The 25,957-nt window shown below is 44.2% G+C and overlaps 1 long non-coding RNA gene across 1 annotated transcript in view; it reads right to left on the reverse strand.

Annotated features, from left to right (window-relative positions):
• Positions 1-11,456, reverse strand: part of LOC135392995 (uncharacterized) — a 28,178-nt gene extending 16,722 nt beyond the window's left edge. The window contains exons 1-2 of the long non-coding RNA XR_010422362.1: positions 11,324-11,456; positions 11,175-11,255 (exon numbers count right to left, since the gene is read on the reverse strand). This is a non-coding gene — a long non-coding RNA (uncharacterized LOC135392995). The remainder of the gene's footprint in view (positions 1-11,174; positions 11,256-11,323) is intronic.
• Between the last annotated feature and the right edge of the window lie 14,501 nt (positions 11,457-25,957).

A 25,957-nucleotide genomic window follows, 5' to 3' on the forward strand; every position in this document is an offset into this window, starting at 1 on the left:
TGTAGCTGTGAGATGTGAGTAGAAGCCATGAAGTCATTATCTTTACTTCTTGAACTTGGATGAAGAAAGCACTGTTCTGGAAGATCCTAATTTGTCAGAGGTCTCGTAAAGGCATTAGTGTAAAAACCAGGTCTCTCAGCAAAATTGCCATGCACACACGTACATTGTTTGATGCCGTTTCATGGATGGATGGGACTTGGATAAGCAGCACTTGGTCCTTCTATAACACAGAACATCAAAAGTGCACCTCAAGTTGGCTACGACAACCGCAAAAACCGCCGCCCTACCGCACACAAACAGTTCACAAACAGAGAGATAAAAGGAAACTGGGAAGTTGTTTATGGCGCTTATGTTACGGACAGAGGTACTGTTTGTATATAGTGTATGTTTCTAACACCAGCACACAAACAGCGTCAGTTCTTCCTTTTAGTGATCGGGGTTCATAGTTTGCGAATTGTTCTGTGTCGAAAAATTGTAAACACATTATATGTATTTAAGTAATATACGTACCACTTGCGCTTGACCCTGTCGAGCTGCCTGCAGCTGTAATACGCATGAAAACCAACCATGTCTACCACATTCCACAAAAGTCACAGGTTCAGCAACAGGGAAAGTTTCATGATAACGTGTCCGACAACGAGAAAAGCCAATCACGTTCATATGAATGACATAATGTTCTTTTACTTGTTTATTGTATTTTATTTATCTAGCTATTAATCATAGGTCAGGGGACACCTTACGTTGTACCGATTTCGTCCTTTGCTGCTAAGTTACTCACGCGCAAGAGTGACAGACCCGATTGGGAAACTACATAGACATTGTGACTTACTGTCGAAGTTGCTGGCTCGCTTTGTTCCTGCAACACTGTCGGAACGGCGTCAAGTTTCAATTCGTTCCTTTTTTGTGTCAATCCAAGTTGCACTTGCATGGTGTTCTCATCCAGGTACACATTATCGGTGAAATGCGAGGAGCATACACGGACAGCATGAACACTCCTTGCTTCATCTGGATACCCGCTAGTGATGTAGCTGCTTCCAACTTTCGCTTCGTCTGGGGTCTGGCTGTAGCTGTATCCTTGGCGTGCGAAATCAAACATCGAGGTTTTCGAAGGAAGTTTTCCTGGAGTCTCGAACGCTGCGTCGGTTTCCAAACGACATCTCACGCGAAGAATGCAAGCATAGAGATAGTATCCGCGTCACTAGAAAGTGTCACATGTGAATACGGGCGACGTGCCGGAAAAAAAACAAAGCAGCCCCAGACTTGGCGGCAGACGATAGCGTCCTTCACAGCGGATTAGACAGATTCCACCTTGCGTCACGCGATGTTGTTGGCGCTGGCGCTTTCGAGGATCAAAACGAAACCGGATCTTTTAAATTCGATTCCTCACCACCCGGTCCGTTTTGGAAGGAGAAAATTTGGCATATAGCTCGTGGTAGTGTACCGAACACATTGGTATTGGATTGGTAACCACGGTTCCGGATGCGACAGTCCCTTTAAGGGCACCATGCGGATTGATGTATTCCTGTTAAAACACTGATACCAATGGGTGCTGAACAAGGTGTTTTTTGCACTATACACCATCTCAAATGGTGTTTATTGCAGAATACACCATTTAGAAAAGGTGTTTCTCGTAGAAAACACCATTTCAAAAAGGTGTACTTGAACACTCATTTGAGAGGTGTAAAAAAAGGAGTGCGCCCTGGAATTTACACTTAGAAGGGTGTTTTCGGATTTACTGTGTATGCGCTTAAGCCATGTAAATTGGCCGTGTGGTATATTCCTTTTATGCAAGTTTGTACCGTACGGCCAATTTACACGCCTCAAGCGTATATGCTCTAATGACGACGATTTTCTTGAACGCGCTAGAGAGATGTCAATTGACTTTCAGAAACGCAATTATCCGCCCAAACTGATAAAGAACGCTATATTAAAATGTAGTTCAAAAAGAAAGATTTTATCGTCACAAATGCGACATCGTCAATGATCGCCCCACACCTGACTCTATACACTTTAATGCATCGCGACATGACTTTAATGCTCATTTATTAATTGTACTCCTTGAATCCGCATATACAAATGACATAAAACGAAAAAATCGAGAATCCTACCTGATCTCTAAATATTGCTTCCTTCAGCCACATAGGTTAAACATATACGCTGGCCTGTTACAGTTGTTCAACTTTTAATTATGCTTCAAGTGGGTCGTCCTCCCGTTATCCAGGAAGTATGAATGTTGGCGGTGAATGCGTCTGCAGGCCGGGGGTGGGGGTAGCAGCGCGGCCGGCTCGGGATCGTACCTTGAGCCTTCCCCGAAACCCCCGAGTAAAGGGAGCATTGGGAGGGTCGCCTTTCCCCTGTTATGACACATGGGCCCGTGTTGTAGTTTTTGGTCTTGTCCGGCATGCTTCCCTTTTTACTTGTTTTTCTTATTGTTTTTTCAACTCCCTTGGCTGGATAAGTGTCTTCGATTGTATTTTGCTTTTCAATTTCCCTTTCTCCCTCTCTTTCTATTGGTATGTATACGTCCTGTTGTATGTCTACTCTTTACCGTGATGAAGTGTAGGCTCTGCACGAAAGTCTTGTTCATGTTAATTGTAATAAAGTGTTCCTACCCGTTTTACCTTCCCTCAGTGTAATCACAGTTAATAGGAGTTTGGCGTTGCTTTTTACTCTGTATTGTATGGTTCACAAGAATAATAACACGTATTTAGCCCCTGAAGAATCCTACTGTGCACTAACCGCACTTCCGCATGAGTTATCGAGGACTAGTATATTTCGCACCGAAAGCAGCATTAATCACGAGACTTGAGGATTATTCCGACAGTCAGCAAGTGTTTGACCGTTTTTGCAAGGTGACCTAAAGACACGCAGTGGATATGGATCATATTTGATGATTCACCTGATATGCAAGTAATTAATAGGCATGGAAGTAAGCAATAGGAGGTGACAACTCCTGCTGCAGCTATTGAGATATGGGTGTAATAGGTGTAATATTGTTCTTCTGCGCTGGGTCATTCTGTTTACAAGTTGTTCAATACTTCTTTTTTTCAGATACGGGCGACCAGACGTACCGCCATCCAGATACCTCTGTTCATTGTTACGTCATTTGTAGAATTGTAGCATCCAATCCGACGCTAACGCGGAGGTACCCATAACGTCGTCTACTCCAGGTCGGAGAGCAGTCTACAAGCAGCGAGAAAAAGTGACGAGAGTTGGTGGAATATGCTTTAAAATGTTGGCCAGAAAATGTGGGGCCCTTCCTTCTTGTGAACCAGTTGTGCAGTGGCAGTGAAGAGGCCGGGCGGGGAATTTTAGGGGGGGGGGGATCTCATACCGTTGCAACCCTTCTGACCGAAAGCATATCCCAAACTTATGCATATTGCCGATATTCAGGTAGAGGACGAGTTGTATATTTATTAGAATGACGTATGCGGTAGCTCCTTAACATGTTCCCAATTACCCGGAAGGAGCAACTTTTGAAAACTGAACTCCACCAGCGTAGCGCCAAGTGGTCTGAGTTGAGCACGAACGCCATGGAACAGAAGCAGCATAGAGCAGAATTTCCAAGTTGAGGTTGCCATGTTAAAGCGTCGACTACATCGTTGGCTTTGGCAAAGAGGACGCTGTCTGTGATACCTTGGACGAATGCGATAATTTTCAACGCCAGCACATCCAAATCAGCTTAAAGGGACCGAAAAGTGAAAAATAATCCCCATATTTTTGCCCACTGTCGTGCACAACATCGTTGTTTGATAACACACAGAAAGCATTACTTCTCAATTCGGCATATTTTTTACGTATAAATATTTTGAAGATTGCCGGAACATGGACGGTGCTGCCAGCGAACGGCGAAAAAGAGCAACTTGGGTTTCAGGTCCAGGGCTCCCAGGGATTGGTCAACCCTTACCACGTGAGAGTTAATTTTGTAGAGAACAAAGCTGACGCACATTATCTTACAGCTAAACACTATTTTAAAAATGACGCTCACTTCCATAGCGTTTACGTTAATAAAGCATTCAGCTACTTCGCCGCTACGTGCTACGATCCGCCGCGCCATCTGCAAGGCCGTCTGTGTTATCGCGTTTATTGTTTACGTCGTGGGCGGTCGTGTTGGTCGCGCGAAGAGAAGTGAATGACATGTTCGTGGTTGTTGTATCAATTATTCGAGAGACTTACATACGCCTGGTGCAGTTTTGGTGTTCGGGAATGCAAAAATCATGTTCGTTCACCATCGGCGGCAGGCGTTCCTACCACAAGATTCAACAGGAGCCTAACATAACCTAACCTAAACCTAAACCTAAAGCTAAACCTAGGAGAGTGCGCGAAAACGAATGTGGTTCAAAACACTCGGTTATTAGATGTAGCAGTCGTGTGGTATGTGCTGAGCTCATTTTGCTGCCGATGACTACGAAGATGCCGAGGCGAATTGCGAAGACGTCCGAAGCACACTGATGCTGAGTACCCAGTGATTTTGCTTCACCGAGGTGACGAGTTGAAGCAAAACACAACGTCTTAGGTATGTACAGGCGTCACACATCTATAAATTATAATATAGCGACGACGTATTCCATTTTACTTATGTTATCCTACTTGTCCCGTACTCAACATTGTCAACATCAACAAATTTAATTTTAGGGGCCTTCCAGTGTTGAAGTGGCGCAAAACTGCTTCGTATGTGTGATCCAGGCACTCAAGTTGACATGACAGAAATAGCTGAAAGCAGGTATGCAAAGTCCACAGATGGAAGCACTAGATTTGTTACGTGTTGCAGACTTTGTGACATTTTTTTTAGTCTTTTGACAGGTGCAGAACATTAGTATGACGTCAACAAGAGGAGAAGAAACCGATGACAACTACTAGCTTGTTTGAAGGGTACGAGAATACTTCCTGTTGAGATGGAGTTATGACTTTATGACTAACGAACGCTAATTAATTTTCTAGAGATGCATCCTCTACACTTGAATACCCAGTGCAACAGCAAACGTTCATTGTCTTTGGAGCCACAACTACTGGAATTGTTCAATGTGTGTCAGAGCTCCAGTGAGCCATGCAAGGTTACCACATCATATTGATCCTAAATTTGCAGAGTTCCCCTATCTCGGACGCAACTGTCATTTCTCTTTATTGCTCTTCCGATCCTACCTTCTCAGAGACTAATATGGTTCACCGTACACTGCACGGACGCTGCTTTTCTCTACTCATGCTTTCGGTTTCTTGTTCTGTTGAATAAATCTTCACTTGAGTTTGCAGCCAGTACGCTGTCTACTGTGTTTGACCCTCATCTATATTGATGTGCTCTAACGGTATAGCACATCAACATCCCAACGACCTACCAAACACCCTTGCCTAGTCTACTTTTGAATGGAAACTAGTCGATGTGGTAACATCCACATATATAAAGTTTTAGTCGACGGAGATTTGCTGTTTTTGTACAACCTTCATTGTACATTTCTTTTGTCTCACTTAGCATGCCTGAAGAAATGTCCTGATCTTCATCAAGATGACAGGTCATTGTTTGATCTGCAGCATCATTTTTCCGGTAATCTTTTCACCAACAGAGAATACAAAAGTGAACAAATGGTAAAATATAACTAGCTTGTTAAATTCAAAAGGGAAAGATGAAACTGTTTATACTTCTCTTGTTTATTTTGTTGCAGGTTTTACAACTCTATCAAGTACGTCAAAACATGAGAGGGCAGGAAGTCCTACTCTATTTCCTAAATCCCTGGACAATAAAAAAGAAAGCTATAGTTTGAATTGTGACAAAATGTTGCTTCTGCTCTTATATTATATTTCAATTAAATGTTACGATGCATTTGTAGTGTACACTGAAGCCAGTTTCAATTTGCAGAGCTGTCAAAAGTACTTTACAAATGTGCATCTCAGTTACAGTAACAGAGAACTTATGCAATAAATTATTTAGCCTTTTTGGAGTACTATGCACTTCAATGGTTAACTCTAAACCCAGATCAAGGGTTAATAATAATTGAAGTCAGCCCTCAAGTCCTTCTTTACAAATGTTAGTTGGCGACGTGATAATGAATCAGTTACAAGTACTCCGTTTAGCAAAACAGAGTTAATTAAGTGTTAAATCCGAATCTTGGTTCAATTATTAGTTGACATTTGGAAACGTGGTCACTAAGAAGTATACTAAAAGGTTATGAACACAATTCAGCTGAATGACACTGATGAAACTTGTCTTACTTACTCCTCACATATACAAGTGGGACATGAGTATAACCTACAACAACATCTATGCCCACAGGTTACTTAACCCTCCAGGAACAAACTCGTAATTATAATATGCTGTGACAGCAAAGAAAAAGCAATGAGAAAAACTTGCAGCAAACAAGAAATGAAAATATGCTGACAACATTTCTACAGGTCAGCGCACTGATGGGAAAGCATCCCTAATAGCATGCATGACGCAGATCGAGATCCAGTGGAGTATTTTCTATTGTATTTTCTCGGAGCACCCCATATCCTTGTGAATGGCCGACAGGTGGTATAACGGAATTTCCTGCAGAAATAAGGGTTTTCCGTCCAGTTTACCGTTCAAGTAGCGCGTAAAGACCACACGGCGCTGCCGTGTACGTTGCCATGCTCTTCGGTTTCTCGGGTGTATGTAAAAGACACTTGCAGTACTTCGGTGTCAAGGCACAGTATTTCGAAATATTCGTTAGTTCTGATGCAATCGTCTGTCTGCTTTTCACACGCATTCTCTACCTCTCGGCAGCAAAAACCGTAGTATCCATCCGTAGTATCCGTCGGTTTGCATTTCACACATGAACACCTGCACGACGAAAAAACAGCGCTTGTTTCGGCTTACACAAGTGCTTCTCCCTGATACATGGAAATTTCACAAAGCAGTCCATGTTCACGGCACGGTGAGCTACTGCTGAGGACGAATGTGACTCCGATTAATCTCTGGACGAGGAATCTTCGGCTGCGAAGAACACACTTTCCAGCACGCTAACGCACGAACAACAGTTCTGTGTGAGCGACAGTTCTCGAATACGGAATTCCAGCGCACTCATGTTCAAGAGGCTCGACATTCCCGACGTAGAAAGCGGTCACAAATGCCTACTGTCATTTCCGTTTTCGCCGGATTAGCGCCCGGAAGTGCGCGTATTACATGCGTCCTCGACAGATGGCGCGGGGTCATGCAATTGTTGACTGCTCGGTTTCCTACTAGGTCCCTGGACATGCAATTATGGAAAATTCGATTACAGAAAAACTACAGCGATTTCGGCGGAGTTCTTTGATATTTGAACTTTTGAAGGTTCAAGCTTTTCGCGGAACATAAAGCTTCGATAGGTTTATATTCAGTTTTCGGTCCCTTTAAAGTTTCTGAAGCTTCTAAGGAGTATACCACTTGTAATGGATACCCCACCGGCTTGTCTATCACCAAAACATACGGCTGCAGTGCCTTGGTTTGATTTAGCCTCTATTGTTCTTCCAGTCGCTTCAGCCCTCTATGATGATGAAAATTAATATTACCTCAGTTATGCTGGTAACATACGCCTACACGGTCATCCCTCTGAACGAATGCTTCGCAGTGAAACTCTTGACATGCATATTTTCCATGCTGCTAGCATCATTTTCCTCATTTCTGTATCCTTTCTGCATTATTATTATCAGTGTGCCTAAGCGGCTTAGTGTGCCACAAGCAAAGCATTATGTACGAACCTCTCCATTTATTAATTAAGGGCATAATGTTTGCTCATACTCTCACCAGGCCCAACCACCCCAAGAAGAATGAGTGCTGTTGGCATACTGCACCAAAGCTTAGGTCTCACAGGAATTAGGAGCTATGCTGTTGTTGCCTACCCCTGCTTCCATTTTTTCAGTCACACGACGGCTTTCCTTACACGGCGTTGATTATAGGAAAAACTACGTTAATACGCTTTTCTCGGTGTTATGAGTTCCACCGGAGGGTGTACCCATGTGAGATTACCTCCGTAATCAAGCATCTGCAGAAAAATATCGTTGAACGTTTTCCTAATCACGTCAAACGATGTAAACAATAAAGAACTGTAACGTTAATCGCATGTGTACGGACACCAAACAAATAGCTCTGGCCCCTGAGGGTATAAATAAATACATAAATAAATGTGCACTAATGAGTATGTTTGCACACACTAACTTACAAAAATTATTAGTTATTCATTTCATTTGGCTGACATACCTACAGTGTCACATATGTAATCTGAGGAAATAATTTAAACGTAGCGAGATCGCAACTCTGCTACTGTAAAGTGGCAGGAATATGGTATAGTAGCGGACGTATAGTGCTGGTCACAAGTTTACGGAGCACGCTGCAGTGCATTCCTTAGTCAGAGTGACAGGCTAGCAGCGAATGGGACCGTATGGACTTACGGACATGTTCGTATCCCAGTCACCAGTTTGCAAGTCCGTTCGGTGCTATTCCGTGCTAGCGTGTCACTTTGTGGAAGGAATACGCGAGAGCATGTACCATAAGCTTTTTGCAAGCGCTGTACAACACTGGCTATGAGTAGCGCGCAGAGGCAGACAGGTGGAGAGAGGACAGTAGGAAGGAGGGATGGATAGGGGGCGTATTTGGGTGGTTTTTCGTAGTCAGTGCTAGTGTGCGCCCCTTCGTCTCATGTGTATAGTAGCGAATCGCCTACGAGTGGCACACAGACGCAGACAGATTGAGAGAGGATGGAAGAAAGGAGGGCTAGACAGGGGGCGTATTTCTGTTGTTGTTTATAGTCAGTGCTAGTCGGTGCACCTTCGTCCCATGTGTAAGTAGCGAACTGGCTACAAGTAGCACACAGAGGCGGACAAATGGAGAGAGGACCGCAGGAAGGAGGAGTAGACAGGGGGCGTACTTGTTGGTTCTTCATAGTGCTAGTCTGTGCCCCCTCGTCCCATATGTGTATGCCAGCGAACTGACAACGAGTGGCGCACAGAGGGGGACAGATGGAGAGAGGACAGTAGGAAGGAGGGGTAGACAGGGGGGCGTATTTGTGTGGTTCTTCGTAGTGAGTGCTGGCTGTGCCTCTTTGTCCTATGTGTATAGTAGCGAACTGACTATGAGTGGCATCGGAAAGCTTCTCAAGGCTTGGCGTTTCACACAACTGTGTCATTCTAAATACACACAAATATCCGCTCGGTGTGTAATATCCGCCTGGAGGAACACATGCACATGGCAGGATGGACAAATTACCAATTCAACTGAAATGTAAATGGCATTAACAGAGATCTTTAAATAAGCGATAAATAATAACGACGGTACATGTTTCACTCCTCAGAAATAAGCATGCAAAAAGAAGAAGGCTATACCAGCTGCGCACACAAGCTAAGTTCACACCGCCGCAGCCACAAACACAGACAAAAGGCACACGCAAAACAGGACGAGCTGGGTACACGACAAGTTCACACCGCCGCAGCCACAAACACAGACAAAAGGTACACACTGTACCGACTTCCCCGACTTCGGACCCTCACACAAGCTAAGCCACAACAATAACACAGAGAACGTCCAAAAACCGAGACTCGAGCCATGACTGCTTTCTCCCATCAAACAGTGAGTCACCGTATGCTATGGCACTGTTTCTTCATTTTCGAAGTGGATCCTATAATCACCTTCGGCGGGCGCTGATAATGTGGCATGCCAAAGTCGCCATGGTGACCTGCGTGCATTACACAACGGCATTTTGTGATATTGCATTTTCGTAAGATGCTGAAAAAGTGTCACACGACATACTGATCAACCCGAACACGCAACGCGCAAAACACATGTGAACATTGCATACATCCACGCTCGGGAAGAAAAATGTTGAATATCAAAATTACTCACCTGATTCTGTCCTAACTCCCTTATGCAGGTTGCACTGCATGCTTTGCATGCACTGCAGCTGAACCGATTACGCCTTCCGCCACGGAGATGCGAATTTCCGACTCGCATAGCCATTAGGAATTTCGTCACACGCATGGCCTTCGGTGCAGCAATGTCCACGTGCAAACTGACAGTCTGTCAGTCCCGGCTTTCGTCTCTATATTGACCCCTTTTACAAAATCAGCGATTCTCCGCAAGCGCAGACACTCTGTGTTTGGTTACTCTCGCTAATCTCTTGGACAGTGACCTCGAAGCTGAAGCAAACGCCTTTGTGCTCAGGATTAGTAAACATGGACGATTGTCGTCACTTGGGTGACTTCATTTACACTTTCATTAGTGACCCTGCTACGAAACACACAAAAAAAGAAAATATTCGCTTGAACCCTAATCGTGATAAAATTGACACAATGGTTCTACCGTTATGGGGAAAGCGTTGAGTAAAAGGACAGAAACAGCACCATATCAACCTGCAGTCGGTAGACAGAAAATAGGTCGTGGAGAACTGTTGCGCTTCTACCCTTTTTCAACCTTTCTTTTTTTCTTAGAGTGCAGGCGCGGACAGATGAAGAGAGTACCGCGACATCCCTACGGTGAACACTCTGCAGGAACCACAACTACAACTTTCTTTAAGTGATCATGTGTGGGTCGTTTCACCACCAGTGGCGGTATATCCCACCCCATTGCTGGCGGTACTTCTGCAAGAACCTTTTTCCTGATGATCCGCGATGTTACGGAACATATCTATGAAGAAGCATGCAAGTTCGCTGGTGAACAACACATGAGAAGGCCCATATTGCCATGAGCATGAGGAGGTAGAAGAGCACACACACAAAACCACAAAACCAGCGTTCCTCGTTTTGAGTCACACTCCAATCCGCATTATTCTCCATGTCACCTACAGAAGATGTTCATCTTCCCTATAAAGTAAACTCTTGATGCTTGTTTTTTTTTTTCTAGAATCTTCAACTGTGCTAAAAATGTGAATGAACCAGATTTCTTAGTAATTTAAATTATCTGAAAATTTTACGCACAACTGACTCATTTCGGAATGCTGCTATGCAGGCCGTACCGACGAAGCCGCCATAGAGAGATCCTTTGTAGAAACCCACGCTCTAGGGTGAGGATGTGCGGATACACGGGCTTGCTATTGTTATACCCGCACATTGGCAGACCACTTACCACAATGGAGCGATTGACGGGTCGTTACTGGTTGGTTATGAGCGGGTCATGCCGTTCTCTTTCTACAACGTCTGTGGAGAATAGTTCCCGAAAACGGTGGACCTATGTTAGTCTATGTGTATTAACTTACCTTGAAGGGCGTATACACAAAGAGGAAGATGAAGGAGTTGCCCCCTATCGTGAAGTCGAGAAGACGCTCATGCTGTTTAGACTGAAAGGATTTGTTCACTTGATGTCCAATATGTTCCAACGGCGTTGCTTGAGGAACAAATGTAGTACCTTCTCTATGAACTTGTAGAAATAGAAACCAACGATGCAACATTCGATAAACACGTATACCAGGCTCCACGCAAGGAACAGACGGAGAGCTCCACGTGGATCCTGCGGCACAAAAATAGCAGATGACATTTATTTAGAGCTTCAGCTAGTGCCATATGTCCCGCGGGTAGCCTTCTACAACTTTCATTCGCAACTGGAAGATCACAATAAGCAAGCCAGGTATGCAAGCATCCACGCGAACAACAGGAGACATTAACGCATAATAGAAGAAAACTTTGCTAGCTGCACTGTAAAGAGCTACTCTAATATCCGCAGGCGTATACAAATTTTCTCACAACACAGCATTCCCGAAAAACTGGGAAAAAAGAGAAAGAGAGAGAGAGAGAAACAACACAGTGTGTTAGTAGGTCGTCGATACAGTGGTTTCGAGGTGTCACATGCAGTCTTGGGTAGTAACTAAGTTGCTTTTAACTTGTAACTGTAACTAGTTACATTTCCAGGGAAGTAACTTTTAACTGTATAGTTACTGTTTCTGCGAATGTAACTGCAAAATGTAACTAGTTACTCGAATAAATGTTCTTAAAGCTTAAAAATAAAAGCTTCCGTGGCCGCTATGAAGGCAACCTTCGAGTTTCTATCATGGAAGGACGAGAATAATTTAATTGTAAATGCAAGCTATGGAATAAGACGTCCTCGGCAAACAAGACGTCAACTTCAAACCTGAAAAAGCATCTTGAGGAGAGTTCCTTGTTCTTGTGCATGTCTCTCTCTCTACACGCTACGTAACGCGTGCGTGTCACCGTGCTCTTCTTTTTCACCGCGATGCGCCAGGTCATTGATGTGTCCGCCCAGGTCCGCCATTTGCATGGATCCATGTTATACAGGGGTGCCGAAGTGGCGGGCCGCGTGTGGCCGGCCTGGGGTTGCCATGCGGCCCGCGTGGCACCCTAGCAAAAAAGAAAAAAATAGTAGTTCCTCCATGGCTCAGTGCGGCCCGCGGACACGGATCATTTTGGCACCCCTGGAGTATAGGGTAGTAGAGAATGGAACAGTAGTTGATCGCCTATGGTGGTTTGACGATCGTTGGGGTGTCTCTAACCGCCATAGGCGATCAACTACCACGTTCCACTCTCTACTACCTTATACTCCAGGGGTGCCAAACTGATTCCGTCCGCGGGCCGCACTGAGACACGGAGGAACTACGCGGACCGCATACCACGGCTTTGGGGTAGTCTGCTTCTGAGCCTGGGGTAGCCTGTTTCTTGAGTACAGTTAGAGCTAACGCTAAACAAGTGGTGCGTGCTCTCGAGTACATTATTTATTTCTGGATGAAGCAATGACAATAGATCAGGGTAATCACACAAACACACGCACACACGCAGGGGCCGCATGTGTCCCGCAGTATTCTGTGGCCCAAGGGCTCTTGATCGCTAAATAGAATAAAGCTGTCCTTCCCAAAAAGTAACGAAGAATTAGGAACAAACATGTTTTCATGCATTGTTTATACCCTTAGTCGTCGTAGTGCTGCTCCTGTCCATGTTAGGAAGCACATACATATTTGAGCAGTTCTTGTGGCTCATGAACGTCAACAAGTCATGGTCACAGCGACATGGCCCGGATGTGCATTTTAGTAAACTACAGTGTAAGTGATATGATCATTAAGAAGTAATAGTGAAGTGAACAAGAACTGAAGAGAATGGCTTCATCTTACTTAATCACTGAAAAACTTTACTTGACACCCCAACAGAAACAAATAAGCGCCTTTCCAAATCGGGCACTCAAAATTTTAAACGCGTTTGAAGTTCGTTGTACGTAGTTCTTCACGAACGATTATCCCAACGTTAAGGAGCACTGAAATTATCTATTTACCCACTGTATTGTTGCACTTGCTTACATTTGCAACGTAAAAAAATTAGAAAAATCAAGAGAAAGTGCAGTAATTAAAAATTTTATACAATCACCCATGTACATAACTGTTCCTTCTCTATTTTTCTTTTTTCTCTGCGCCTCTCTGCTCCGTGCAGTTCTTCGCGGATGATATCCGGAGAGACTGCTGTTATACTGCCAGCGCATAAACGTAGTGTAATAATTCTACATACACAGAGTGCCCAGTAACTACACGGCTCCTGTTTTTGCGTATATTTTTGATGCTGGGGTATTTCGCGGTAATTTTGGTAATTTCTTTTATGTACGGTTTTCCATAATCTTGTCCAAGGTCAATGCAGTCCGCGTCTCGATTCGACTTCAGTCCCCAGGCCTGGATGGTCTGTCACCGATGCGACTTTACTGCATCCACTTGCGAGGAACGTACGGCATGATGGGTAGGGTTCGTACCCATTTCTGCAACACATTAGCCGCGTTTACATGAACTCAATAGGAGCAGGTCGAGTTGGCTTGTCGAGTTCGTCTCGCTTACGTAAACGCTGTCGAGTTATATTGACCCAATGTCTCGTCGAGCCAAGTCAACTCTAAAGCATGGGGAAGGTTGACTAGCCCTTGCTATAGGCGCCGCTCGGGCTAGGCTTGACTCGTTAGGCGCAGCTGCGATTGTCTCTGGTTGGTAAGTTCATGTAAACAGCGTTGGGTCGGGTTCGACTCAGCCAGCTAGTCAACTCGACCTGTTCCTGTCGGGTTCATGTAAACAGTGCTATAGTGTAATCATTTCGCGCCTGACGAGAGCAACGCCAGCTCGATCAGCATCACGGCGTTCCCTTTCAACATGACATGCACCTCGTCAGAGTCTCATATTTGAAGGAGACCCCCAAAACATTTTGTAATATCGTTCCCGAAGGCCAAAGTTATTCAAAAAACAGTCACTCAGACATCACTCAGTATGTGCATGTGTTTCTTCAGCAACGCGCGCTCATCAGAGGAAATACGGGAACGGCTCTTGCTCTGCACGACTTCTTCCTCTTCTTCTTCCTCGCGCAAAAAATGGCCGTGGACCGCCGAGGAAGGTTCACGACACACACACACACGTGCACCCGTACGCCACTAGCTCCGTAGCCCACAAAGCTCCTCCGCAGAGTCTGGACAAATCAGAAAGCACACATCTCATTAACAACGTCCATGGCGAATTCCAAGACCTTTAGAAAAGAGGTAACCGGGTTGGTATGGAAATAAAATGCTAGCTGTGCGCTGCATAACTTAACTACTTATCCTTATTACAGGGAACAAGAAATGAAGGGGAAACATGAGAAAAGTTTTAGGGAAGTATCAAGATCAATTGATGAAGACAGCTTTTGACAGGATTAAGTTTGGCTCGCTAAAACAGAGTTAACTGTGCTATATATAATTCTGATTGTTTTGCTTCAGGTTGCAACAGTTCTACATCCTGTGCAGAACCGGCTGTCTTGTAGTCCACATGGGATTGTTAAAACTAGCAGTGAAGTCCACCCACTGGAGATCCACTGCACCTTCTTGCGACAGAAGAAAAATCTCGTGATTGTTTGATTCAGACTAGAGCACTGCACGGGCCCGGGCTTACCCGAAAGCCCGAGCCCGGCCCGGCCCGCGGGTCGGTCCGGGCTTTGCGTTTTTTATGCGGGGTTGGGCCGAGCTCGGGTTTCAGCCACCGGGCCCGGGCTGGGTACGAGCTTGACAAGGCCGACCGTGGTCGGGCACGTACGCGAACATATTTGGTGAGACTGAACAGCTGAATTTTAATATCCCTTTTTTATTCATTGGTTATGGTGTATCATGGTATTCTCATCTCATCTAAGAACTATCACTTTATTATACAGTGAACCCTCGTTATTATGACCATGGTCGTTCCCGAAAATTTTGGTCATAATGCGGAATCGTCATATTAACGGGGTAATTGCAGAGGTTTCACTGCATTGTGCCCCAGGAGTATGGTCGTAAAGCGCGTATGTCAGATTATCGGGGGTCATATTAACGAGGGTTCATTGTATAACACTTTTTCCAAGATGAAATCAATTGCAATATAGCATATGCTGAAGGGCTCTCCCTAGGACAGCATTAGCAAAGTCCAAAGGCAATGTCTTAATTATCTTTCATTAATTAACTTGTTAATTATAAAAGCTACAAAGTTGTCCCAATGAGAACATCTGTTCCTTTGGTTCACCTTATATCGTAGCCGTTTCCAGAACAAAAATCCGTTCGACAGATCGCCCGCAAAAAATTCGTGAAGGAACGCCATTTTTTTCTTTATTTTGTTCATTGCGCTTCTTAGAATACGCGTCTTTCCTTCATCCCCAATGTGAGAGGGAGAAAGAGGACACTATCACCTCTCGCGTCCTGGAAAAAGATTAAAAGGAAACAGAACATGCAACCCAAGATAAGGCCGGTCCCGATAGAGTCATCCGATACATTTGTTTTTGTTTTGTTTCCGCAAGTTCAAGCTCATCTTCGACACATGAGGCGGCACTGTGCTCCTTCCCCCTCTCACGTTGGGGATTAAGGAAATACCCGTGTGCGAAGATGCGCAATGAACAAGATAAAGAAAAAAAAAGGCGTTCCTTCACTAATTTTTTGCGGGCGATCTATGCAACGGATTTTTGTTCTGAAAACGGCTACGATATCAGGTGACCGAAAGGAACAGATGTTCTTATTGGGACAAATTTGTAGCGTTTATAATTAACAAATTAATTAATGAAAGTTAATTAAGACATTGCCTTTGGACTTTGCTAATGCCCTCCTAGGGAGTGCCCTTCAGCACATGCTATATTGCAATAGATTTGATCTTGGAAAAAGTGTTATATATATTTTTTTAAAATCTGTATACACTTAGCTGGGACACCCTGTATAACAAAGTGATAGTTCTTAGATGAGATGAGAATACCATGATACACCACACCCAACGATGTCGAAGGGCGCGCACATCGTCATCGCCAACGTCATTTTCAAATTGACAGACGGCGTTTGCAAATGGCGACCGGTAAGTCGATGAAAGTTCCCCCAGGTAGCAACGTTGCCTGAATGTGTCCGACGTGAGAGCAACGTTTCCAACAAAAAAAGTGACGTTATTGCAACGTTCTCCTGGAAACGTTACCTGTTCATAAAAAAAGAGACATTGCTGGTACGTTGCTTTAGAAACGTTACGTTTTCAACATAACGAAACAACACCGCTACGTTGCATCAGGAACGTTGGCTAAATATTCCCTCAGAACATTCCTGTTACCTTCACAGAGCTCACATTACAACATTTTAAAATGGGGGAATTGGCCTATTATGTATTAATGAGAATGGGATTTCCAATTGATTTATTGGTATCCAACATGTTGCAGAGCCACCAATACAATAAATGAGACGCCAACGGGTATAATGGTGACCAATGGTACATCATATTCTCAAATTAATTTGTAATATCATTAAGAAGAACGCCGTAAATGTCTGTGTAGGAAATTAAGTAGTTTGAGAAACTCGTTCAATTCTAATGAAATTCCAGAATCGCATGGTATCGGAAAGTATTGTGAAAACTAAACGTAAATCTGAAATTAAAATTTATTCTCAGTTGAGCAGGCCGTTGGCCGACGTTGTCAAAGGCTGGCCGAGGACGCTCGCCAAGTCCCAACTCCTAACAGCGCGCATTGTAACACAACACGTTTCTGTGCTGCACCACATAGTGGCTCGTCCGCGTTGAAAATAGTTCGTGTTATTTCAAATGTTTGTGAACATATCCTCAAAGGTACATGTGCCGTGCTAACTTCGTATTACACCTCTTACTTTAAGCTATTGTTTGTCCATTTCGTACAACATTCCTGTGCACGATAGTGCAGCGTTCCACAGTCGTCAACGGTCAGTCTGCTACGAAATGTCGGAGTGTTCGGTTATGCGCTGTGTCTGAAGTGTCCGACAAGCAGGTTGCGTCATTTGGGCTTCATTTTGAGGAGTTTATCCGTTTCTAAGGTATGTAGTTGATGTATCAAGCGTTCCCGTTGTTTCTACACGTCATTTCTCATGTTTTACCACTGCTCGTAGGCAATACGACCGCTGATGGGAGGAGAGCGAGATGTGCTATCAGAGTGTTACCGCCCGCACGCTGAGCAACGGTATGTAATGTATTTTGACGCCCACTCACACTGACATGCTGCTATACTAACATCTTTTGAAATTCTGCTTCTTGAAGGTTATGCTTGGGCGACGCGGCGGGCGTAGCTGCGTCGGCATTTGTCAGCAGGTTGTCAAAACGGAATCTCAATAAAGTTGGATGGCGTTAATTTTCACGCAAGAGACGGAAGCTGGATCAGCTATCGCGAATCACCTAAGAAACACAAGAGCACGGCAGAACTCAGTGCTTCAAGTCTGTTATTTTTTTCGTCAGGACTGTTCAGACATTGGCGACACATCCCTATAAATGTACTCATCGTTGATCGACGTGTGTGTGTTGGGGATGGACAGTATGCTTTCAGAACATGTAAGTGGTGAATCAGGTTTCTGCTCTTGTTGTTTCTATGTCTTCCTAGCGATTTTCAACTGCTTGGTGAATATTCCCGCATATCAAATTTTAAACATGCAAAAATCATCTGAAATAGCTTTCACTGTTATATCTGCCACTTGTAGTATTTTCACATGTACTGTATTGTTATATGTGTCACAATAAATGTTCACACAGAAACGGCATCAAGTGTAATTTATTTTTACAACTAAAACGTGCTTTCTGGTCCATTTCGTTCCCATTGACATTTCAGTGATTTTTCATCGAAACCCACTAAATTCCTGTTTCTTTCAATAGGCATTTGTCCAAGATCGTCAATTGGGAATTGGGGATTTTGGTTACTTTCAATGAGAATTGTGAATGCGACATCCACTTTAACCGAATGAGATTGCTGGGCTATTTTGAATTGGACTATTTCCAGCAGTAAGGCATCTTTAACCTTACTGCTGGAAATAGTCCAATTCAAAGTAGCCCAGAAATCTCATTCGGTTACCGTGGATGTCGCATTCACAATTCTCATTGGAAGTAATCAAAATTTCCCATTCCCAATCGACGATCTTGGACAAATACCATATTGAGGAAATTCTATAAATTCATACATTGTTATAATGTTGCACGCGTACATTACTGAAACGTTGCAGAATTTACGTTGAGAGGACGTCACATGCATATGCATACGTTGACGATACGTTTACAATGGATGTTGCGGTAATGTTGCAAATAAACGTTGCAGATAACGTTGAAGTTGCGGACATTAGCAACATCTGAGCAATGTTACAAGCTGACATTTAGACAACGTTGCTGCAACTTTTTGTGCTACCTGGGCCATGTGTCCAAATGCAGTGGGTTTCAGGTATGTATAGAGTGTTATTGTTTCTCAACACTCACCTCACATTGCGCTGCGATCATATTTCCCATTGCCGAAAGGTGTATCTGCAGCGCACGGTTAATTATTGCACGATTCTTCCTTACTAGGCACAACAGAGGCGCCTCACGGAGCAGATTAGAAGTTCAAATCCCGCTGGCGGAGCAAAAATAAACATACTGTACTCCCAGAAGTCGCGTACTTTTGCCTTATTGCACGCGAAAAGGAAAATGATCCCGTGTATTATTCCCATGTACCGTTAGTTGAAGCTGCTGCCGGCTAGAAGAAACTGAGCAAGCTCCGTGCGCATATGCCCACTGATGTCGCCTGGAGGTAAATTATCTTGCTGATGTGTTAGATTTACTTCTTGGTCCCACTTCCGTGCTTCAAGGTGCTGAATGCTAAACCGTTCTGCTGTAAATTTTGCATTCTAGGTGAAAAGATATAAGAACATGCGTATAGGACATATCATGTGCTTCGTATGCGTATGTACATGTCGATGTGGTGTTACTTGTACGATGGCGTGATTCTTGAACATGTTTTACGTCTTCTTGACCCCTGCCTAATTTGTTCGGTCCCAATCTGTTCCAGCAGAGATGGTCACTTCTGGGCGCACCGTCCTTCCTGGCCAAGTCGCGTGGAAAGGCATCCAAGACATGCTTGGCCTTGGATCACTTGCTGAAAGAAGACGCAGGAGGGGCATCTCTTTTGCTTGGTTTCTCGTGACACTGAGTGAGTATTTCAATTTTTATCACCAATCAGTCTTGCATCACTTTATCGTGTCACTCCTTCACTCTGCAGCGGCACATTTCAACTTAAAACTGATATTATTCCAGCTTATATTCCGCCGTTCTTTACTGACTGTAACACATGCATGTAGTGTTCGCAACTTAAATGTCACACCTATGTCTAGAAAGGTAGAACCCAAGGGGCCGGTGCCCCTTGTAACTTCACAAGAAATTAGGGTATTTTGTTGGCTTGGCACGCTGCTTGTCCATCCTTGAACATTAGCATTCCTTTGCGATTGAAATCGCGCCTTTTCACCCACTTAGAATTTGCGGCAATAAGTGCATAGCATGACAGATAATGCTCGGTGTCCCTCTCCTTATTTTTTGTGGGAAACAAAGTCGTTGAGTAAAGCTACTGGTCGCTGGCTAGTACATGTACCTGCCTATGTTATTATAGTGAGAGCTTCTGTTTCTCCCTAGCAGTAAGAAAGTGTGGTGCCCTCTCTAAAGCTGGTGCACCGCGATGCTGTGGTCTGCTCTCCATAGTATTTATTCATCCAGAATAAAAAAAGCATTACAGAGTTGTTTATTTGTTATGACTATAGTCTAAAAACTAAGTAGTAAAGACAGTCCAGTTTAGTCCCAAAATGTTATACTGGTGAGACGTAATTGCAGATGGTGTTTGAAAATGATTAGTGGGTAAAATGGATGCGAGGCAAATGAGGAGGTGGTTCCAATCAACCAGCTCCGGTGGCGCAGCGGTAACGCGTGCGCTTGGAGACTGGGAGGTCCGCGGTTCGAATCCGCGGGTTTTTTCCGCGAATCCGCGAATCCGCGGGATTTTTCCTGGGTTTCCCTCAGATGTGTAAGAGGCGTATGCCGGCACAGTTCCCCTGAAGTCGGCCCGTGGACGCAGCTATCCTCCCCCCGAGCGGAATCCGCTCGGGGGGAGGATAGCTGCACCCACTTCACCCTTTCCTCCTCTCCACCATCTTTCCCTTCCCGAGAAACATGCCGCCTAATCAGGCAGGCAGACCTCTCGGGTTCCTCCCAACGACACTCCTCCTCCTCCTCCTCCTGGTTCCAATCATGATTTGTGCGTGGAACAAAGAAATCAGTGTTAGATTCGACATGCAAATGTGTGCTTTCTCTCCCTTTTTTTTCAGTGATGAGTAGTACAGGTGCGGGACGTGCATGTGGCAGTATGAAGGACATTAGGCTGCGCAAATTTATGTGGTACATATTTTATGGAAAAAACACAGGCGCGCACTTCTCTCATGCACGGTGAGATTGGTGGAGTGATTTGCTATAAACTATCCATCTCATTCCTGCATATACATCACCTGTGGCACTAGTCATCAAAAGTAAAAATATATACTTGCTTCACCGACTGTGTAGCTGATTCTTTCATTTAACACGTATCTTGTGATTGGAACTACCTGTTGAATTGCCTGGCATGTATTTCCTGGAATAATCTCAGTGACATTTGTGATTATATGACTGAAGCATGGTTATTTTGCAACCAAACATTTTTTTACAACAATTTTAGACCACATGTGTAATGACAAACACTCTAACATTGTTGCGTCTTCACACAGTCACTCCACACAAAATCATCAATATCTAACAAGATTTAAATCAATATATGTCCTATCCAAATATTGTATATATGTCCTATTCTTTGCCTGCATTGGAAAGTACTCAGCCAGCACCATAAAGATGTCTGTACTAATGCCACCATACTGAATGTGTAATGTGCAGAGGTGTGTGCATGTGGAGCTGCATTCCCAGTGGTAGCAACTGTCATACTACATATCCTGTATTTTCTTTCTTACCGGAGTACACCGTGTTATCAGCCCTGTAGGGGCAGGAAGCTGAAGAACAGAGCCACTGCCTACAAAGAAGTTCTGGGGCCTGTTTCGAAAACAGCAGAAGTGTAAGGGAACATTTTACTTGGTAACCAGATACACTTAATGTACTTTGCAACTCTAAGATGTTGTTTTGATCACTGCACATTCAACAGACTTCGCAGATTTTTCCACCTTGCTCTGTATGTACAATAAATGCCTGATCCTGTACTCTATGACTTGTTTCACACATTACGGCATGACTTGCAATTCAATTAAAGGAAGACACACAGAATTACACATCCTACAGTGCTGTTCCCACATTTGTGGGAATCAATGCACTCCACACTTGCCCAACTCTCTCATGTGGCCGTGAAAATTACGAGAAAGAGTGGGCAACATAGCTGCCATTAAAATCCCAGTAAATTTTACGGCTGCATTTTTTGTAAGACACCGTAATTTTCATGAGGAAAAGCCAGCATTCTGGTTACATCAAAATTACCGTAAATTTAACGGCAGTACTTGTCCCGAAGTGGCTGTAATTTCAACGGGAAAAGTCCGGCAACATAGCTGCCATTAAAATATATGTAAATTTTATGGTAGTTTTTTTACAGTGTGGAAAGCATCCTTGCCAGCTTACCAAACATCTTCAGGGCAACTTCATGGTTTTCCCCAGATTGGTTGTCCTTATATATGGGAGTGACACTTCATATCGTCCGTCTTTGTGTCCCACCGCGCCCTAAAGCGTCGTAGAACTGAGTCCCTTCGCGTGGATCTATATTTCGAGTTTCACTCTAATGGCTTCGCGATCCCATGACTTTTCTAAAGATGGATTTCTTTCCACCTCGTACGCTGACAGCCTGAGTACCAACGTCTAGTCGCTGAATGGCACCACTTCCTGCTGTGGCTCCGCATACCGTCTATCCAAGACGATATTCTACAACCCGTAAACAGTTCCTCAGTCTTACGGCTCTCCCTGCGACCAGATCCCAGGAGTGATCTATATGCCTATACCTATAGTGATATATATACCTATACGAGCACTTGCGCTTGCTGACTCTTTTATGTGCAAAATAGATGTTAAATGGAGACGTTCCTCTCTTTCATGGTGCCTAATATTGCCGATCGTGGCGTGGGTGTCCTTTGTGAACTGACCGCGTCAGTCACGAGTACTTCTATGTTGTACTCCTTGTTGGGGTACATACTATGCAGCTTTAGAGCGACCAGTTGAAACCCGTCATTTCCTTCCCAGGAGAAAATTTTTTGAACTGGTACCAGTTGAACTGTGTTATCGAACAGGGACCAGTTCAACCGGCCCCAGATCAACTGGTACCAGATGAGACAACTGGTCCCTGTTCGATAACACAGTTCACCCAGTCCCAGTTGAGACTGGGACCGGTTAGAAACCAGTTGGGCCAACTGGTACCAGTTGAGACTGGGACCGGCCAGAAATCAGTTAGACCAACTGGTACCAGTTGATCGAACTGGTCCCTGTTCGATAACACAGCTCACCCAGTCCCAGTTGCAACTGGACCAGTTCAGAACTGGTTGCAAACCTCATTGTTGAGCTGGGACTGGTTGAAGTGGCTTCACTTAGAGCGGCCTGTTCGGACAGAGGTTAGCTTGTATGTAACTGGTGCCCCCTTGCAGAATCGCTGTTCCCAGCAACAGCAGATCCAAAGAACTGCAATGCAAAATTGCATTTTATTTGTAGTCAAACATTACACATATTCTAATGTACATGTAGCGTAACTATAACATAATTAAATTATAGCAGTAGCTGAACTACAGAGTTACATGGAATAGATAATACTTCATGGTTGATTGGTCCCTTGCTTGGCTGCCTTGTGGACATCTTGAATCATTCAACAAAGTATTTGAGATGTTCTTAATAGCACACGATGGATCAATATTTTCCTTTGAGCCCCAGCAGCTAAGGTTTCTGGAAAGTTGAAAAGGCAAAAGTGAATATGCATTCAATTGCAACATGTAATTGTGGTGTGTGCCTGGACAGTCACTCAATTTGAGCAGTCGTGGCCCCGGAAAGTACGTGAATCTCTCAACATTTCCGTTGTGCAGTAGTTGGACCTTTCAACTAAGAGATTCGCCGGCTTTCGGGGGCAATGAGTACTACTCTGCGCACTACGATACTTCGACAACATCCGTGGTGCGAAGGATCTAAAACACGAGAATGAACGAAAAAAAAGCAAAAACAAATACATGAATGAAAAAAGTTGCTGGTAACGTTAACATAAACCGGATGTTACTCGTAAAACGGCATACACTTGCAGGTGCCACGAATGTGACGCAGAACAAAGAGAAGCGGTTGTAGTGGAAGTAATATTTCTAAATGGTGCACAAGGGAAAAGCACTTAAGCATATAGCACTCACGAAATAAAGCGGTCTCCACAGTTGTAGTCGAGCTGTAATCCTCTAACACCCACCCGCCCGGCCGCTGGCGCTCATTGTACTGTCGCACTGTCGTAACTTGCAGACAAATAAAACCAACACCTATGTCACACATCACGCTAAGAACATAACGGGCAAAAATCGCTGTACAAGCATGCTGCTAAGCAAGCGACCATTGCACAGTAAACGCATGATTCATCGCGGGAGCAGGAACGCACAAAATACAACTATAAGAGTTCCAAAATAACTTTCGTTAACACTAACGAACTTTACCAAAAATTGAAATATGATTATTTCTACTAATAAAGTTACTTTCTGATCGTTTTTATAACTTCATCTTGCAATTCATATTAACCTGTCCTGGTACTGAAACCGAAACTTCCCCCAAATATGTAAACTGGTCCAGTTCGAACTGGCACCACCTCACTTCCAGTTGCTACCAGTCCACCTTGAACTGGTACCAGTTCACTTTCCAGTTGCCACCATCCCGGCTTGAACTGGTTGCACACAGTGCCCACTTGCCACCAGCCCAGCTTAAACTGGTAGAAGTTCACTTTCCAGTTGCCGCCAGCCCAGCTTGAACTGGTACCTATTCACTTCCCAGTTGCTACCAGTCCAGCTTGAACTGGTACCACAAAGTGCCCAGTTGCCACTAGTTTGGTACCAGTTGGTTCCAGTTGACCACCAGTTGGTGCGAACTGGGAACGAGCTGGTACCAGTTGACTTCCCAGCTCAAATTTTCGCCTGGGTTGTTGTCCTTCGAACACTGCGATCCTCAATATTTCTTGGTCCGCAGCTCTGCACTTCTATTTCTGTTCTCTTCTACTTCTTGCCTATTCCTCCTCTGCACGAAGCGACGGCTGTCTGCAGTATCACCACGGCAGCCACTTTCGCTGCCATACCGACGAAGCGTGTTTCTCTTGGCACTTTGTACACGGTATTTTCCGCCAATACCGCTTCGAGGTAACGGTTCGCTTGGGTAACGGTCACTCTCGCTTTTGGCGTCCCATGGTCTCACATCATGCTCCGTCTAGTAATGTAAGTCGTCGCATTTTCGGCTGGGTGTCTTGAGTTCCGTTGAATTTCAGACTTCATTTGTGTCAAACCTATGGCAGGAAGAAATGGCATCGAACGAGAGAACGTCGCACGATGTAGTGGGCCAAGCACGCGGACGCTGCTTAAACAGTTGTGATTCTTCAAGCTATCTCCACGCCGCCAATTCATATGCGTACGCCAACTGTCCACCGTGCTGGTGCCTTATGTGTGATGGTCATCTACGAGTAGATCATTTTGTAATAGGTGAGACTCGTTTTTCTCCGATGTGCGTTTCTCGCTGTTGAAGCATCTGTGTTAACGATTCCTGAATCCGTTCTTGTAATAGCAGTTCGGATGATTATTGCTGATTATAGCGCTCCATGACGTGTTGAGAGGAAGAAAATGGATTTTCTGGCTTGTAAAAAGTGGCCATGATTTTCGATAACGTGGTGGTGGTGCAAAACACGTGTGGAATGCCACTTCTTGGAGAGCTAAACATGATTTATGCGTTTAACAATATTCAATTAAATGTTAGGTTAAAGGACAAGAGTGTTTCCAGTGCGGTAAGCATTTTTTGAAGTCCGTATTACCTTTATGACTATTTCATGTAAGCGGCCTGTGCGGAGATGGACTCAGGTCTGGCAAAGAGCACCTTATCGGCATAATTTATTTCGAGATTAGCTTTCCCATTTAAACACTAGAAACACTGTCAGTTCCGCGGTATATTCTGCTGCACAGACACGTGCCCCCATTTGACCATGCCACAGAGCACATGAATGACATGATTTGCGCGTCTAACAATATTCAGTTGAATGTTATTTAAAGGACGAGAAAGATTCCAGTATGGTATGTGATTCATGTTACGTTTGTGACTATTTCATGTAGGAGGTCTCTGTGGAGATGACTCAGGTCCAGCGAAGAACACCTTATTGGCATCATTTATTACTGCTCTAGCATAGTTTCGAGATTAGCTCATTCAAACACTTCAAACAGTATCATATCTTTGGTATCTACTGTTGAATAGATATGCGTAGCGGTTTGGCAATACCAACAAGCACATCATTTTGCGCCTTTGACAGGATACTTCTATTTCCAGCATCCCCAGGAACAGGACACGTTATCCGTAGTCATGCTGCACTGCACAATACCCCGCATGCACCCTCATCTTTTTATACTCTCACTATCCATTTTTTTTCTGAGACTGTAAGGTCTGGGGTAAGCCGAAAGTGTGGGGTAACCCTAAGGTACAGTCGCAGGAAAGCACACAAACACTATAAATAGCAGCAACAGGTAACTTTATTCAACACTTATGTGTCTTTAAAAGCATATCCATTCATAAGCACACACTGC

The sequence above is a fragment of the Ornithodoros turicata genome, chromosome 4, assembly GCF_037126465.1.
Source record: "Ornithodoros turicata isolate Travis chromosome 4, ASM3712646v1, whole genome shotgun sequence".
Lineage (NCBI taxonomy): Eukaryota > Metazoa > Arthropoda > Arachnida > Ixodida > Argasidae > Ornithodoros > Ornithodoros turicata.